The sequence below is a fragment of the Takifugu rubripes genome, chromosome 21 (assembly GCF_901000725.2).
Source record: "Takifugu rubripes chromosome 21, fTakRub1.2, whole genome shotgun sequence".
NCBI lineage: Eukaryota > Metazoa > Chordata > Actinopteri > Tetraodontiformes > Tetraodontidae > Takifugu > Takifugu rubripes.
In genome coordinates this window covers 8,871,032-8,887,723 of record NC_042305.1, presented here as the reverse complement: position 1 = coordinate 8,887,723, position 16,692 = coordinate 8,871,032, and the positions used below count along the sequence as shown (strand labels likewise).

The 16,692-nt window shown below is 45.2% G+C and overlaps 3 non-coding genes across 3 annotated transcripts; all 3 read left to right on the top strand.

Annotated features, from left to right (window-relative positions):
• The first annotated feature begins 205 nt into the window (after positions 1–205).
• On the top strand, positions 206–277 carry trnap-cgg (transfer RNA proline (anticodon CGG)). Its single transcript has one exon. It is a non-coding gene; the product is annotated as a tRNA-Pro (tRNA).
• Positions 278–1,301: 1,024 nt separating this feature from the next.
• On the top strand, positions 1,302–1,373 carry trnae-cuc (transfer RNA glutamic acid (anticodon CUC)). Its single transcript has one exon. It is a non-coding gene; the product is annotated as a tRNA-Glu (tRNA).
• Positions 1,374–1,628: 255 nt separating this feature from the next.
• Positions 1,629–1,700, top strand: trnap-cgg (transfer RNA proline (anticodon CGG)). The gene has a single exon. It is a non-coding gene; the product is annotated as a tRNA-Pro (tRNA).
• Positions 1,701–16,692: the final 14,992 nt, after the last annotated feature.

Sequence of the window (16,692 nt, the reverse complement as noted above, 5' to 3'; positions counted from 1 at the left end):
TGTGGTTCAATTTGCAGGCAAGTGCTTGTGAAGAAAGTGGAGTCGTCATGGACCATATATGCTGATCTTGAATCCGATTGTGTTTTCTTTGCTCCCAATACTTAACAGTCCCTGCTGGTCAACATTCAGAAATGCCATATTTTTCTGGAACGAGGGCATCCGGTGTAGCTGCAAACTGAAAAAGAAAAAACGCAAGTCATAAGAAGGCTCGTTGGTCTAGGAGTATGATTCTTGCTTCGGGTGCGAGAGGTCCCAGGTTCAAATCCCGGACGAGCCCTTAAGTTGAGGCTTGGCTTGATGGGGTTCTCACATCACCACTGAGTTTGTTATGGCCTAAAGTTCTTCTTTAGAAGGCAAATGAGAGATTGTTGCATTTTCATTCAGGAAGCACCTTTGGCTGAAAAAATGACAAAAATTCAAAGAGGCCATGTGAAAACCATTTTCCTGTGTGACCATAGGACTACACAGTCAAGCTTGATGGAAGCCTTCTATTGCCGGATAAAAATTGGATCAAAATGGGTTTTTCTGAGAGGTATTTACATTGGTAAAACATTATAAACATTCTCACATCACCACTCATTGGTCTCGGAGTATTGCCTGCACTGATCATCACACTGCCATGAAGATAAAATCAATCAGTCCCTGGTGGTCTAGTGGTCCGGATTAGGCGCTCTCATCGCCGTGGCCTGGGTTTTATTCCCATTGTGGGAAACTGAATTTCGGCAAAAACATTGCGATTCTTGTTTGGTGTTGGGGAAGTCTGTGTTCCAACTCTGGTGACAAGAAGGGGAGTGACCGAGACTGTTGTGTTTTTGCGAGTGCTGCTTAACAGTCCCTCTGTAGCTGCAAAGAGAAAAAGAAAAATTGCACGTCATCAGAAGGCTCGTTGGTCTAGGAGTGTGATTCTTGCTTTGGGTGCGAGAGGCCTCGGGTTCAAATCCTGGACGAGCCCTTAATTTGGGTTCATGGTTGACTTATGACAGTGTGACTCGGTGTTGCTTTTGTGGGGAAAAGGATGAGCCACAATCCCATTCAGAAAAGCAGCATTTTATGAACACGAAAAGATGACAATTGGAAGAGATGCATGAGCATTCAAAAAACCCTATTCTTCTTTGACCACAGGGACACTGTCGTGGTTGGTGGATGACTTCTATTTGCTTTAAAAAATAGAATCTGAAATGGCGTTTTTGGCAGTCCTTTAAAATGGTAAACCATCATCAACATTCTCACATTTGCACTCATTTGTCTAGGAGTATCGCCTACAACAATCATCACGCTGCCATGAAGTAGTCACCATTCAGTCCCTGGTGGTCTAGTGGTCAGGATTCGGCGCTCTCACCGCCGCGGCCTGGGTTCGATTCCCAGTCAGGGAGCTTAGAATTAAGCAGGAAAAATTACTTTCTTGCTTTGGGTGTAAAAACTCTGTGGTTCAATTTGCAGGCAAGTGCTTGTGAAGAAAGTGGAGTCGTCATGGACCATATATGCTGATCTTGAATCCGATTGTGTTTTCTTTGCTCCCAATACTTAACAGTCCCTGCTGGTCAACATTCAGAAATGCCATATTTTTCTGGAACGAGGGCATCCGGTGTAGCTGCAAACTGAAAAAGAAAAAACCCAAGTCATTAGAAGGCTCGTTGGTCTAGGAGTATGATTCTTGCTTCGGGTGCGAGAGGTCCCGGGTTCAAATCCCGGACGAGCCCTTAAGTTGAGGCTTGGTGTGATGGGGTTCTCACATCACCACTGAGTTTGTTATGGCCTAAAGTTCTTCTTCAGAAGGCAGATGAGAGATTGTTGCATTTTCATTCAGAGAAGCACCTTTAGCTGAAATAATGATGAAAATTCAAAGGTTCAAATCCTTCAATTTCCACTCAGGGAATCTCTATTTCAATAAAACCCGTGTGATTCTTGTTGGGTGTTTGGAAAGCCTGTGGTTCAACCTCTGCTGACGTATGTGATTATGGACCACATATGCTTCTCTTGTCACTTCGGTTGTTGTGCTTTTGTGAACACTACCTGACAGTGCCGGCTGGCAAGTCTTTGCAAATACTGACTGGTTGCAAGACATACCGTTACTACAAGGTTGTTGCTGTGAGATGTCTTCAGTTCAAGTCCTGGCCAAGCCGTTAAGATGATGGTGAGGATGATCAGAAGCGCAAATGTCATAGTTTTGTTCATACTACCTCACAATACTGGGTGCTTTCGAGTTTGTTTTAGCACAAAGACTAACACCATAGTCAAATTCAGGTCCTTGGGTTTCGGAATATGATTCTCATTTTGAGAAGAGAGGTCTCAGATTTAAATCTTGGAAGTGCACTTGAAATAATGTTAGAGCTAAAGGGTTTTCTCATTCCTGTTGTGGATCATGATTTTACAAATAACCAGATACTGAATCTTAAAATATTCATAGTTCAGGGGAAGCTTATTTGCTCTGACATTCCCAACTTAAACTGAGTCAGAAGACAATGAAAATCTTTGTGAAGTTGTGACAGCAGAAGCTGTGCATGTCTGAAGAAATTTCACCATTTCAAAGGCTCAAGTTGTCATTCTCTTTTTTACTTCTAGTGGAGTGATGATGCACGTTGATGATGTTTATTGACTGTGATTGGGTGCGGTTATCATCTTGCGGTGTGAATTCATCAAACATCACAATCTTATCCAACTTTAATACAACTGTAATATGGCTTAAGTTTACGGCCTTGGTAGAGTATGCTTCTGAATGCTGTACTGCATGGATGCTCACTTCTCTGCATCCCTGAAAACACAACAATGAAATACAAATGAATGATTGCCACTGGAGTCCGATTATGTCGGGTCACTGACACAACAGATACCATAAATCTAAAAAGAGCTCTGAATAGTAAATCTCCTCCCTCTCATAGGCAAAAATGGACCTGTGTAAAATCTCTTCTACCTCTGTCACAGCAACATTTCTGTGCTCTCATTTATCCATATTGTCAGTGAACATGCTTGGTGGCACCATCACCACCGGGGTCAGCCTCGCCTGTGTGGAGGAGCTCATCTGAGCTGCCGCGTGCTCATTAGGAAGCAAGCTCGAGTTCGTCCCGTTGTTGTGGAGCTGAGCAAACGGCAAAAGAATTTCCAGAGAATCCAGCAGGAAATGTGAACAGAGGAAGCCGATTTATTTTCAAGGGGACTGAAACAAATGTAAAATATACATGCAAATCAGTGAAGGCATCACAATCTTACACTTCACACCTCTGAATTTGATCACTTCTTCCAGAAGAGTGTTATCTGTCAGTGGCTGAAAAAGAACCTCTGAAGGTGTTTTCATGTTTTCCTCCTTTTTGGATCTCTGAATTTCTCCACGTCTTAAATGAATAAGTATGCTTTCACGCCTGCCATCTTTTGTCCTTCAGACTAACAAAAATGTGGCAAAGTGTTCCTTCAGCTACGATCCAGACTGGCACGCCAGGATGGAATTGAGGAGGGCTGAAATCTCAAACTGAGCCGTGTTGTGGTTTGACTGGGGAGAACATGCGTTGTGTCTGTTAGACCTCAAAAGAGACGGACAGAGGATCAGATCACCGATTCATGACATGATTTATCCCATCAGCCTCGCTCAGCACATTTCTGTTAATTATCAGACAACTGGAGTCGAACAGGCAACTCAAAATATAGCTCAAAGGGTTCAGATGAAGGTCAACTCTTAGAATGTCTGCACGTAATATCGACTGTTTCAACCTCAGGGCTGCATTTTTGTGAAAAATGAACTTCTGATCTTCATGTTGGCTTTGAGCTCATTAGTAACACTCCACAAGCTCCTAATCACATATGACACATACTATTCCTTTTACATTATTCCTCTTTTTGTCCTTCAAATTCAGCCTCTGCTTTAATCTCCAACGAGCTGCTAATATGACTCGACACTTCCGTCTGTCTGTAACTCATCAACTCCTCTGCTCCCCTTACGACCATCCAGAGCTGCAGATATCTTCCAGTTCAGGCTGTACTGATGAGTTATAAAAAGTCTGATTAAATGCCTCTCTGCTTTTCTGCTGTTTTGGCTGCCTCATCACGTACTTATATAACTGGTTTTAATATTTCTCTGTCCAGACGTTAAAGCTTTTTCAACGCCATGTTTTACTTTCTGTCTTGAGGAAGAGATACAGGCTTTTCTTTAGTGCTAGACAGAAATGATTTGGAACCGGCGTTCGTGACGTTTTTCAGCCATTTGCACAGCAGGTACCTACCTCCATCCCCCATTGAACAATGACTAAAGAAGTGTGTTATTCTCTTTTTTTTACACTGTTTGAGGTGGTGTTTGACCCCCTGCAGAAGAAAATTGGGGCACAAACCAGGCAATAGAAGCACTCTCATTGTATTAATTAGCATTTCTGCCAAACGCTAGAGGACAGTCAGGAGCTGCCCAACTGTCAGTAATGTATCCAGAGTTGCTCACTTCCCTCCCTCGGTATGTTTGATAGCTCAGTTGTTGTTTTCTGTTGCATCTGGGATACTTTGTTCTTATTTTTGTGCAGACATTGGAAGTGATGACACATCCATAATCCCAGTAGCATGGCTAATATAAAATAATGGATTATTTGTCTCTGTTGGAGCCGACTCTACACCCCCACAGTTCCACACCCAGCCAATGTGCCTGCAGTGAGGGAACACTGAGACCTCACAGGAACATAATAATGGCTGGAGATAATAGCGCCCGTCCCAGGGAGACCGAGGCAGAGATGCTCGTTATTAGTTCGTGAGAATAAGGTGCAGTTGTTTCTTTTGTCAAAAGGAGGCGATAGTGGTGGAACAGAGCTGCAGACAAGACATTTTAAAGTGCAGGGGGAAAAAAGACATCATTCTTATCTTTGGCCTCACTTCACCTGGGCAGGATGTGTGTGTGCGTGTGTGTATGTGTGTGTTGGGGGGGCATTAGAAAGTCTGGCATTGATGGAGGCAACAGCAAAGCGAGGTGCAGTTTACGTTATGAACAGCTATATTACTGTTATTACAAGCATGGAAATGGCTGCATTTATATCACCTGCGTGATGTTCTCTGTCACATCCGTCATTCGCCACTCCTCCGTTCCTTTACACTTTCTCATCTTCTCTTTCCGCTGTGTCATCATGAATCTACCTGCTCTCCTATTTCTCTCTCCTTCGTTGTCCTCCTCCTCTCCATCACCGCGTCACACTTTCATTCCACTTGCACTTTCCCGTCGGCCTCCTCTTCCCCCATTACTGCTATCGACCCCCCGGCTGTGTTCTGTGTCTTCATCACCCTCATCACCGCCCAGACGGCGGTGCGCTGTTTGAAGGTACAGTACTCCATTAAAGCTGCATGCTAATGCAGCAGACGGCCGCCGAGCGGAGCGCCGAGTGGACCAATTTCAGGAGTGCTTGGCTACATTTTATTACAGCTCATAAGCTCAAGGTCAGCTGCCTAAGACGAAGAGCCGGCAGCATCCTGCGCAGCGGTAGAACCGTTTATCATCAGCCTGTTCGGCCTTGCCGTCCTGCTTCCTCTCGCTCATCTTTAACTGCAGTTCAGACAGTAAACTGGAATTTATTTGTCACCTTCTCGAAGCTTCTCTCTTTATTTTTCTACTTCTCTCTCTGGTTACGTCTCTTTAAGATGGTTAGCATGAGTGTTAAGCATATTTAGCGCACCAAAGTGCAAAAATAGCATCACATGTGACGCTGTTTGTCATTGTTTTGTAATTGTTTTTCAGCCAAACATGAACAATTTAACCACATCTGACGCTCACATCTGACAGAAGCTAAAATGAAGACGCTGAGGCTGACGGCATCCTGGGGGCTTTTCACATGTAGCCAGGCATCACTAACTGCACAGTAAAATTCCCAGTCTGGAATTCTGGGATGCAGAGTTAAACAAAGTTGCTTCTGAACTTACCCTCTTTTCATAGAAGTCAAGCCAGCCTTGCTCAGGATGCTGCTGCTGTTTCCCAGGATGCTGAGAATAAAAGTGAAAGTTAAAATCTAAAGTAAAGAGGGGTGAGATGGGATCAAAACTAAATCAAGCATCACTTTTGAGGGGCTTACAGACGATACGTTGTCTGATGACGGCGAGCGATGCAGCTCAGCACATCTAAATTTAAAAAGAATGAAAGCTGCATCAAAAGAGAGAGGGCGATGTGAGACTGAGATCTGAGTTCTGATAAATACATGAGTTGTGCACAAATCTGTCTGGGATCATCAATATAGGAGACGACTGTCACGCCACATATTTGTTCAGACTATTTTTATGATGGTGACATCTTAGCACATCTGTAATCTGTCGATTCATTAGCTAGCAACAACAGGAAGTTCCCAACGGGGCAGAATGAGGCAATAACACAAATAAATCAAATCTATGTTTCCTTACTTTCTGCAATAACAAACTGGATTCTGGGACGTTTCTGTTTCATGCTACATGGTTTAGCATAACACACACACACACACACACACACCTGTGCACTCTGCAGGAGGTAGTTAGTGCGGTGCAGCTCTTTTGCAGCCATAAGATGAAGCAACCTGGTGCGTATTCACACCTCTGTGTCTGAGTAGTGTGTATCTGAGGAGTGTGTAAAGGAGCTTTTTGTCTGATCACACCAGAGGGGCTGCGTGTCCTCAGAAGTGATAATGGATGGGAAAATTGTAGCTGTTCGCATGTGCATGCAACTGCAAGTGTCGTATATGTGTCAAACAGGGTGTGTGTCTGTGCACCAGTGGGGAAAAGATGTGTGTGACAGCAACTAGGTGTGTATTTTCTGGCTTGATGACTTTGAAAAGCAGCGTCCGGAAGTCTTGAGAGCAACGGTGTGGATTTGGACCAGCAGGCTTTCTGGCTTGACGCCATCATGCTTTTTCTTCTTCAGGAACTCGTTTGGGAGCACATCTCCTGCTCAGACTGCTTATTATTTTTATTACTATTGCCACAGCTGAGCTGAGCCACAATGGTGTGTAGCTAAATGCCTTGACACAGGTGAGAACACGTCCTTTCGTGACTGTTGATTGGTGATGGAGCGTCCTTCACCAGGAGGAACTCGTGGCCTGTCTGGATTAGCCAAACTCAACCCTTGGACAGGGACATGAATGCATTTGCATAGATTTGCTGAATGTTAGATTATTTTCCAAAAATCTGGCTAGATTAAATGTCAAACTGTCTTTTCTCTCTCTGCAGCTTGATCGTCATCGGTTATCTTTCGTCCTCTTGCCTGCCATCACATCGCAGCTTCATTGTTCTGACCTGGTCTCGCTTCCTCTTTCCTTTTTTCCATAATCTTTTTCCAAAATGGATAGGGCGCCTTATAATGCGGTGCGCCTTATGTGTGCACCGAGTTCCAAAATCTACAAATGCTTTTCGGCTCTTCGGCTTGCCGGCTTTCACAAAAGCCATTTCGGATTCATTTCGGATACAGAAGATGAGGACTTTGATGGATTTGTGGATGAGGATTGATCAAAAATTAATGTGAGTACATTGCTAAATACACGCCAGCATGCATGTATTAAGATAGAAGTTTGTTTTAGCATGCCCGCGCCCTATAATCCAGTGCGCCTTATGTATGTGTTAAATACAGAAATAGCACCCGTAACTGAGACTGCAACTTTTAATACGCTGCGCCTTATGGTGACGAAAATACGGTACATGCTGCCTATTTGTAGATAATTTGTAGATACGTAGGAATGTTTTCGGTGTATCTGCATGGTTGGATGGAATCGATGGATTGAAAGCTGAGTCCATACTATAGACTTGGTTTGAATATGCTGTCGAAACACGGTAGAAAATTATGTTCCATCTTATATTAAGGATATTAAGCCCTTAACAAAGTGTAAACATGGAGGAGAAAGTTTCACCCACTCACTGCCAGGCTGGACTTTTGCTGATCTGGTACACACACACACACACAGACACACACACACACACATGCAGACACGGATCCAGTTCAGACGCTCGCGGCCTCACTGATGTACCTCTCAGATGTCCACTCCCCCTGCCATGTCCAGTCTTGTTATCCGTGTCTTCTCCCTTCTCCTTGAGCCCCCCCCACCCCCCGAGACAGGAGATCTCATTTGATGGCTCTGTGTGGGACCGACCGCACCAGGGCGCCGAGGCTCGTATGAAGGAATGACCGATCTAGGCCACCCTGAGCGCGCGCTCATCAAACGCCACTAATTGGAATTCACTGCTGCTGCTGGTCTTACAGGTGGTGGTGGTGGGGGGTGGTGGTGGAGGGGGGTGGTGGTTGAGGGAAAGCTTCTATAGATAGAACCTGAGGGCTGCCTAATTAAGGCCTCATTCTTTGAATCTGATTGCATCCTTTTCTTCCACATAGTCCAGCAGTTGAAGCCGCGCTGGCATTCCCTCTGTCATTAGATCGAGGGGGGTTTATCGCTCGGGCGTGAGGAGACTGGCAAAGATGCACCGGGCCCGAGTAGAGGTCACGACCTCACCGGGCTATGCTGCAATTCTACTGGGTGGGAAATCAAAGCAGTTTATCCAAAGACCGAGCCTCTGAAATCTGTCCCACGTCTGCTGTATTCAACAATCAGCTACAGGGGATCATCATCATCGTCATCATCGCATCAGCAGAGACCTTCAGCAGCAGCCCGCAGTGCCCAGCCGCTCCCACGCTGGCGTGTCGACGTTCACGCATTTATGTGATTCAGAGATTCACTTCAGAGCTCCACTTGACTGGGAAGGCAGGGTCACTGGTGAATGTGCTGGTCCTGAAATAATGGTGCTTGGAGGTCTGTGAAAGTTTTTGAATTCCTTAAACTGTCTAAAAGATTCTACACAAAATGTTATCTTCTTTGCTATTTTCTGTTTAAGTCTGAAAAATAGATTAAAAACAACCAAACAGAGCAGATCAGCCAAAGATATTAAAATTATGTATCTGTTAATTAAGAAAAATCCTCCAAGCAGCACAATTTAAATCTTTGAGTGCCTCTATGTTGGAATGGTGGATTGAAATCACTGATATGTGATGTTTGACCCCTGAATCCTGCCCTGGTTCTTTCCTTTGCTTCCCCTTCCCAACTGGAGGTTCCCCCAGGATGCCTTGCATTAGTATGCTGGTCTGCGTTTGGCTGCAGAGATTAACCAGCCAATCGTGACAACATGAGGATTTAACACGTTTTGACGTTAATGCGTGCAGATGAAACAAGCTTCGCCAGAATCGGCTGATTTTCATGTCGGAATGAAATTCGACACTTGACAATCTGATCAGGAGTTTTTATTCACTGTTATTTGCCTGCTTTTGATAAAAGGAGTTTCCACCGAGGAATCATTCCAGCTCTGATCAATCAAAGCTGCAGCCAGATGATTGTCTGTCTTTGATGAGCGAAGCGGCGCCGGCTGTCAGATAACCAGGTTAATCTGGTTCGTGGAGCAAACGTGACCTAGCTGAGCTAGTGTAGCCACTGCAAAGCTAACTGTTGTATCCGTATTTGCATGAAACCCTTAATCACGGTCATATTTGCGCTGCTGTACGTCATTAACTGTGATGGGATCCAAAGCTGCCCCGATATGTTCGCCACGACATTCTCGTTCATCGTCAGCAGCAGCTCAGCTCTGCACGTTTGGAGCGTTTGTCCAGTGTTTCCCTGATTATCATTTTAATTCTACTGGCAGCGTCCCCCCTCGCTTCCTACTTCTCATTTCCAGATCATATCTCTGCAATCTTCAGACTCCAGCCTTTGTGCACATTAATCATTGGTGTCATAAACTTAGCGCCAACCTCAGGTCTGAGCGCTGGAGCCCCCGCTGGCTTGGAGACGACAACATTCACGCCTGAGTGTCTCACACCCTCCCGACGACGATTCGAATCCATCATCTGAGTGCCAGTGGCTAATGAGCGTGATCGTTATTAGCCAAATTAGCTGCATCTGTGGCACCTCGGATCCACCTTCTCACCTCCCCCCTAAAAAAACTGAACTTCTTTATGGGTAAATACAGAGTTCTTCACAATAATGAATGAACATATTTAGGGAAACGTCCGGAGTGAAGAGCCGTGTGCGCTTCACCCTGCAGCAGATTAAATGTGCTGCTTTTGCACACCTACTCTGGCCTGATTAATGTGACGGCTGAGCTCTGAGTTCTGTCAGAATCAGGCGCGGATTGATTAATTTGACAGTCCATTACTTTCGGAGCAGAGCTGGGTGATTAAAATTGAGGTCCGTGCAGCCAGATGTTAATCTGTTTTACAGACACTGCAGAGACGAGATGTAGCCGAGGTTTCGGAGCTCAAACTCAATTTATTCCATAAGTTCCGGATCAGATTCAGCCGCTCGTGCCACCGCTCCGCTGGCATGCCGTAACTCTGCTGCTCCTCCGTTTCCGACTGGCTTCCTCATTAGTCCAGATTTCCAAATCATTATGACTAAAGACTGTAATGAGGATTCTCTCTGTTTATGTCCTGAAGGCCGTTGAAGGCCTCCTCAATCTTTCATGAATGTTACCACAATTTACAAGCTGTTCCGTGTTTTAATGAGGACAAAAATAACACTGTTATTTAAGACAGGGTCTCCCCAGGACAGACATGTTTACATGTCTTACACCGCAGATAAACTATGAAATCAGCCTGACTGCCACCTCGAGTACAGCGCTAGCCTCTCTGCTTGCTATTAGCATGTGCTGGTGTGTACAGTGTTTCTTCTTCTAAGACCTGACTTCTTCTCATGACCAGCTTTTCATGTATTTCTTAGACTAACGGCATATTTGCATTTCAACTAACTGTTTTGAACGTTGCAGTTGGAACAGGTGTCTCTCAACTAGTGCACACACTTATCCACGCATAATCTGAGGAACTGAAGCATATATGGTGTGTTTGGACAGGTTGCTCAATGAATAAATTAGGATCTAGTGGGGGTAGAAAGAGTATTTTCTAGTCCTTGATGGTGGCTGTAAAGATCACAGTTTAATTGGTTATATATGGATGATTTTTATTACCTGCACTTGAACTCACCACGGGTTGGATTTTTTTTCAGAATTAATTTATTTGATGTAACCAGCTTTGGGATAAATGTCATGTGCTGCTAATTTCCAGTGATATTTTATGCTATGTAATGTTAAAGGCTTCAGTTTCATTCCAACCATGTCAGTCAGCTAATTAAAACGCTGCTGAAATGATTAAAAAAGAAAAGTGCTTAACGTCTCTTTGTGACAAAGACTGTTGCTGAAAATCAGCAGCACTTACAGAAACAGTGTCCACTGCTGCTTTTTAAATCCACTATAATTTCACATAATGAGACCCGTGAGCAGAAAGAAGGATAAAAGGAAATATATTTTAATCCCCAGCCGCCCCATGTAAGTTTTAATAATATGATATCATTCATCTGTAGCACAATCACACAGTCACAGATTGCAGGTTTATCTTAGTGATGTGAAAACTTGGTGTTATATTGATGCAATATTAACACATTTAAATGGCTATTGGAAGCATAAATCATGTATAGCATTGGACAGAAAAGTTACAATTGAAGTCTATTTGATACCCAGCCCCCCATCAGCAGGAGGGTCCCCCTACATGAGCCTGGTCCTGCTCAAGGTTTCTTCCTGTTAAAGGGGAGTTTTTCCTTGCCACTGCTGCTTGTTGGGGGTCAGGCCCTGGGATTCTGGAAAGCCCCTAGAAACAATCTTGATTGTAAAAGACACGATATAAATAAAGACTGATTGATTGATTGATTGATTGATTGATTGATTGATTGATTGATTGATTGATTGATTGATATTTCCATATATTTAAGATTAATGTTCACAGTATAATGTCCTTAAAAGCTGGTTCCAGGTGTTCCGGTTTAGCCTGAAGGCATCACCTGCTAATTGATACTTGCTAATTGCATCTAATAAATGCAGCTGCGCCCACTGAGTATAGCTTTGATGTTTCCTGCGACATTAAAACTTTGTAATTAATCAAAAGTTGTGAATCGTGCTCAGATATGCTCTGGATGGTTTTATTACCTCCTGCAGGACCACCAGAGCAGGAACTGTGTCCATGGACTGAATCTGAGTTGCAGATATTAGTGAGTGCGGCTGACTCCTCATTTCCCACGTCCACACCAAAGCCACTTGAGTGATGTTGAACGTTAATCCAAATTAACGGTTTCGCCTCAGGCTTCTGCAGACAGATCCGGCTCGGAGCGTCGCTCATGGCCACAGATCCCCCCCTTCTTGTCTTAAACACCAGTCGACTGTTCTTCTCTCTCTCTCTCTCTCTGTATTTGGGGCAAAGTCTGTTCTTGTTTGTAGATGTTGTGCAGATCAGTGATCATGGGATTTGCATGGGTGGCATTCTTTTAAAAGTGTGTTTTCCTGCTGTAAATCCAGCAACGCTCCTCCACATAGGCTGCATTTCCTTAATTATCATTCTATTAATGCATGATTACTGTGAGTCCCCTTGGTGTTTCCATTGTAAAGCGGCTGATAGGCTTTTAATTAGACCTAAAGGGGATTGTATGGGTACTTTTACATATTCCACTACTGCAATGAATTATAAATCACTGATGGTTGCACTCGCTCGCCTCCTGTTACATAACTATGAGCCAGATTTTCGGGGTCTTCTTCCGAGCTGTGAATTCACATGTCGGCTTTTTCACACGACATCAGGGCAGGGGAGGCCAGTGTGTACCTTCGGCTGCGGCGAGAATACGGGAGCGATTGCTTGACATGCTTGGCACACTTCAGTGAAATCCATCCGCCAATCCTGTCCAATCCCTCCGTGTTATCCTGCAGGTCATCCTCGCCAGAGGGGGGAGAGCGCTGCGGTCTGAGGTTTATTCTCTTTTCATTCACACATTTCTTGCGTCTGCCGTTTGTGTCCTGTTGGGCACATGCTGTCGCCGCAGTAACAAGCTGTAATGATCTGATTTGATGCTCACATTCAGAAGAAAGCTGCAGCCTGCTGCAGAGGTGGATTTGAGTCCTGCTGAGGCCCTTCGGCAGGAATATAAGACACTTACAAGTCCACAGAAGAGCCGACAGGCTCTGGTGTTTGGCTCTGTAGCATTGATTAGCTATCTGGTCGACCATTATGAGCCAGAGATTACTGCCCTCTGGTGGCTGGCTGCAGAAACATGTTAGCTCTGCCTTGACTTCAGACTTGAACTGCTGATTCACCAATTCAAGATAGCCAGAGGTGAAATTCTTGATCCTCTTTCACATTTTAAACCAATGGGAGGAAGCAGCGACGCCCCGTCCACCTCAGCAGGAGCGCTGCTGCTCTCCTGTATCGGTGCTGCAGCCAGGAGCAGCTGAGCTCGTTCCATTAATCACTGAAAACTCAATATCCACACTCAAGCTTCCAGATGGAATTTATTTAATACACTCACATCAGAGGGAGGCAATATTCTCTCTCTTGGATGCCTTTAACTGGACAAAGACCTCAAATCAAATCAATCTCAATCTTTATTTATATAGCGTCTTTTACAATCAAGATTGTTTCAAGGTGCTTTCCAGAATCCCAGGGCCTGACCCCAGACAAGCAACAAAAACTCCCCTTTAACAGGAAGAAACCTTGAGCAGGACCAGGCTCGTGTAAGGGGACCCTCCTGCTGATGGGGGGCTGGGTAGAGAGAGAGAGGAGAGGAGAGGAGAGGAGAGGAGAGGAGAGGAGAGGAGAGGAGAGGAGAGGAGAGGAGAGGAGAGGAGAGGAGAGGACAGGAGGGGCACAGAAACACATACAAAAATACTCTATACTCTGCTGCTCTGCTGCTGCTGCTGCTGCTCTGCTGCTGCTGCTCTGCTGCTGCTGGTAGCATCTTTGTTTTGTTCTTATTAATTATTCTTGGTGGCTGAATGGATGAATAAAAATGTTAAAAATAGAGCAGGAGCAAAGTTCTCTGGTGAGATCTGGACTTTTTAATTAATGGACGCCATCTTCATGTCCAATCTGTGCCGAATTAATCTTGTGATGCTGAAGCGATAAAGTGGCTGCTTTATGAAATGAATCACCAGATTTGATGAGTGTGAATCCAACTTTCTCTGCTCTCTTTCCCCTTTTCTCTTCCACTTTTGACAGTCGGAGGGAAAACAAATTCAACTCTGGAAGACTCATTTTCTAATTTCCAGAAGGCGCAAGGTCACGGAGTCTGGAACCATGATGTCATCTGACCGGCCTCCTTCAAACCGGCTGAGTTACAGGCTGGTTTCCAATTAATGCCCTTCACGTCCTGACAGAGATGGTGATGGGAGGGGAGCATCCAGGGATCAGTGGGAGCAGCTGGGAGGCTTCTTCCAGTCGAGTCCAAACCAAGGTCGTCCTTTGCCATGTGACAGGAAGTCATCACCAGCTCTCCTGGAACAATGAGCAACGTGTCACGTCTGAAGTAACGCACATCCTGTCAGCGCCACCCCTGCCCCCTAACTTTGCGCTTCTCTGATTTATTCGCTCCTCTGAGCCGAGCGGCTGCGGAAAATAACAGGCTGCAAAGTACAATGAAGCAATCTCAGAGTTTGTTTTAGCCGATCGGAGGGTGGGAGGGCAAAAGAGAGGGGTCAGCTGAGCTCAGTGGAGACAGCGGCTCAACCAAACACCTCCTGTTGCTGCCCGCCACTGAATTTGGTGTGAAATATAACAAAGCACGGAGACCAAGAGTCCAAATTTCACACAAAACCAACCAGTATTGGCTCAAACACCTCTGCTGGAATTACCAGGAGTAGGCAGAGGGAGCAGGTGAGCCACAGAACTAAGTTATTCTCTGCAGGTGGGTTTCCAGACCCTTTGAAATGTGCAAAATCAGAGGGAAAAACGGTCATTGAAACAGCTGAATTTTAAAAACACTCAAATATCACTAAAAGGTTTTTGCGCTCTCGTGAGGAGGAATTTAAGACTCCATTTATTCCTAACTGAAGCTGTGGGGGTCTGTGCCAGCCGCCGCCATCCTTAGCCCAACCTGGAGGGAGCCACAGGCTGGGAACGCTGGGATTCCATCACAGTTCTGGTGATGAGGTTATTCCCTGATCTCATCACTGGGATGGAACTTTGGTGGTTTGCTGGATGGAACAAATCTGTCGTGTCTCACCTCCCCACCGTCAGACTCCAGAGACGCGACACTCTCTGTTATACAGTTCAGCTTTCACTCAACCGTCCGAGTACACCCCCCCCCCCCCCCCCCCCACACACACACACACACACACACGCTGAGCCGTCTCAGTCTTCTGTCTCCCCCTCCTCAGGAGGCCACTCCAAGCTGAATACGCCTGGTTAAGGGCTTCAGCGTCTCATTGTACTTTGATATCTGCTCTTCCTTACGAGCTGTCAAGCCGCGCAGACACCGATGGGAGTCGGGGGGAAGGCGGGAGTGGGGGGAGACTGGGCCCAGCTGTGATTTACAAAAAGAGGTGGAAAAAAGAGGGAAAAGCTGAGCTAAGTGGCATCCTTCCAAGTGAATCTGCATCCTGATGCACCAATTAAGGAAGCCATAATTAAGAGTTAGGCCTGACACTCAGGAAAAAAGACCACGTCCCCCTCTTCCCTCCCCCCTCCTTACACTTTTCTCTGCACTCATCCATAGCTGCTTGCGACGCTAATGCAAGCTTGGGTTTCCGCAGGATTCCTCTGGTCTGATCTGGAAAGAACTCTTAAAATAGGCCAGCATCCTTCGGAGCCGACGCTGCTCCTCTTTTCCCATCACTCATCGACGTTCTCCAGGTTGAGATTGTTTTCCTGTAAAGAAGAGGCACAATTTCGTACATGACTAATGACGGTGGAGATAAGTCTCCCAGCTGTGTTGCCTGAGGAGGACAAAGCTGAGGTGAATAATGTTATTCCACTGTCACTTCTACTTCTCTGTAATCATCAATCATGTCCCCTCATAAACGTTGTGTGTTCTCACAAAAGACGTGATGTGTTTGTCCTAAATTAGATGGCGCCGCTCCGTCATTTATCAAGTTTCACTCGCACACGGGGACCCGTGCACAGAGCGACGTGGTCCTCAGCGGACGCAGAGTGTCCTGAAGCTACGTCCCTCCTCGGATTACGTTTCTGGAGACCAGGGCGGGGGAAGGGGGAGTGTGTCGGGCTTCAAAAGGACTTGTGTTTGTTTGAATGAATCCCCAGCTTTTCTGTGGTGGAGGGGAGGGTGCGCATCAAAGCGCGGTGGCATTGACAGTGACTGTACCTTCATGTGCGTTTGTGTGGGTGCAGCCGGTCATGCTGCTGCTTGGCAACGGCCCTTGACTTTTTCTTCAAATAATCGAGGCGGAGAGGTGTTTTTATCCAAGTAAAACTGAGAACAAAGAGACAAAAAAAAGTCTATAAAGTGGCCACTAGAAAAGATGATTTTAAAGCAACACAAAGAGGAAAAATAACCACAAAGAATCGAAGCGTTCTTTGAAAAAGAAAAACTGGTATTTCTGTGTGAACTGTGCAGGTCTGACGGCTGCAAACCAGCACAGATCAGCGAAGCTAGCAAATAAATCTGGTCAGGAGGAACCTGACAGACTGAATAACCTTTAACCAAATCATGTTAGCTTCTTTAGCAGACCATCAGGAGATACCGATGCGTCATAAAATCCAGAACAGACACAAAATGCGACAGGAGCTTAAACTTAAAAATAAAAAAAAATGCATCAAATGATCAATTGAAAAAGCCGAAATGGCTGCAAAGAGACGCAGGATCACAGTTTGCATTTTAGTCATTTAGCAGACGCTTTTGTCCATTGTGACTTAAAGTGAGACAACAGAGACCAAATTAAAAGGAAGAAAATTACAAAAGCTGGAAAAACAAC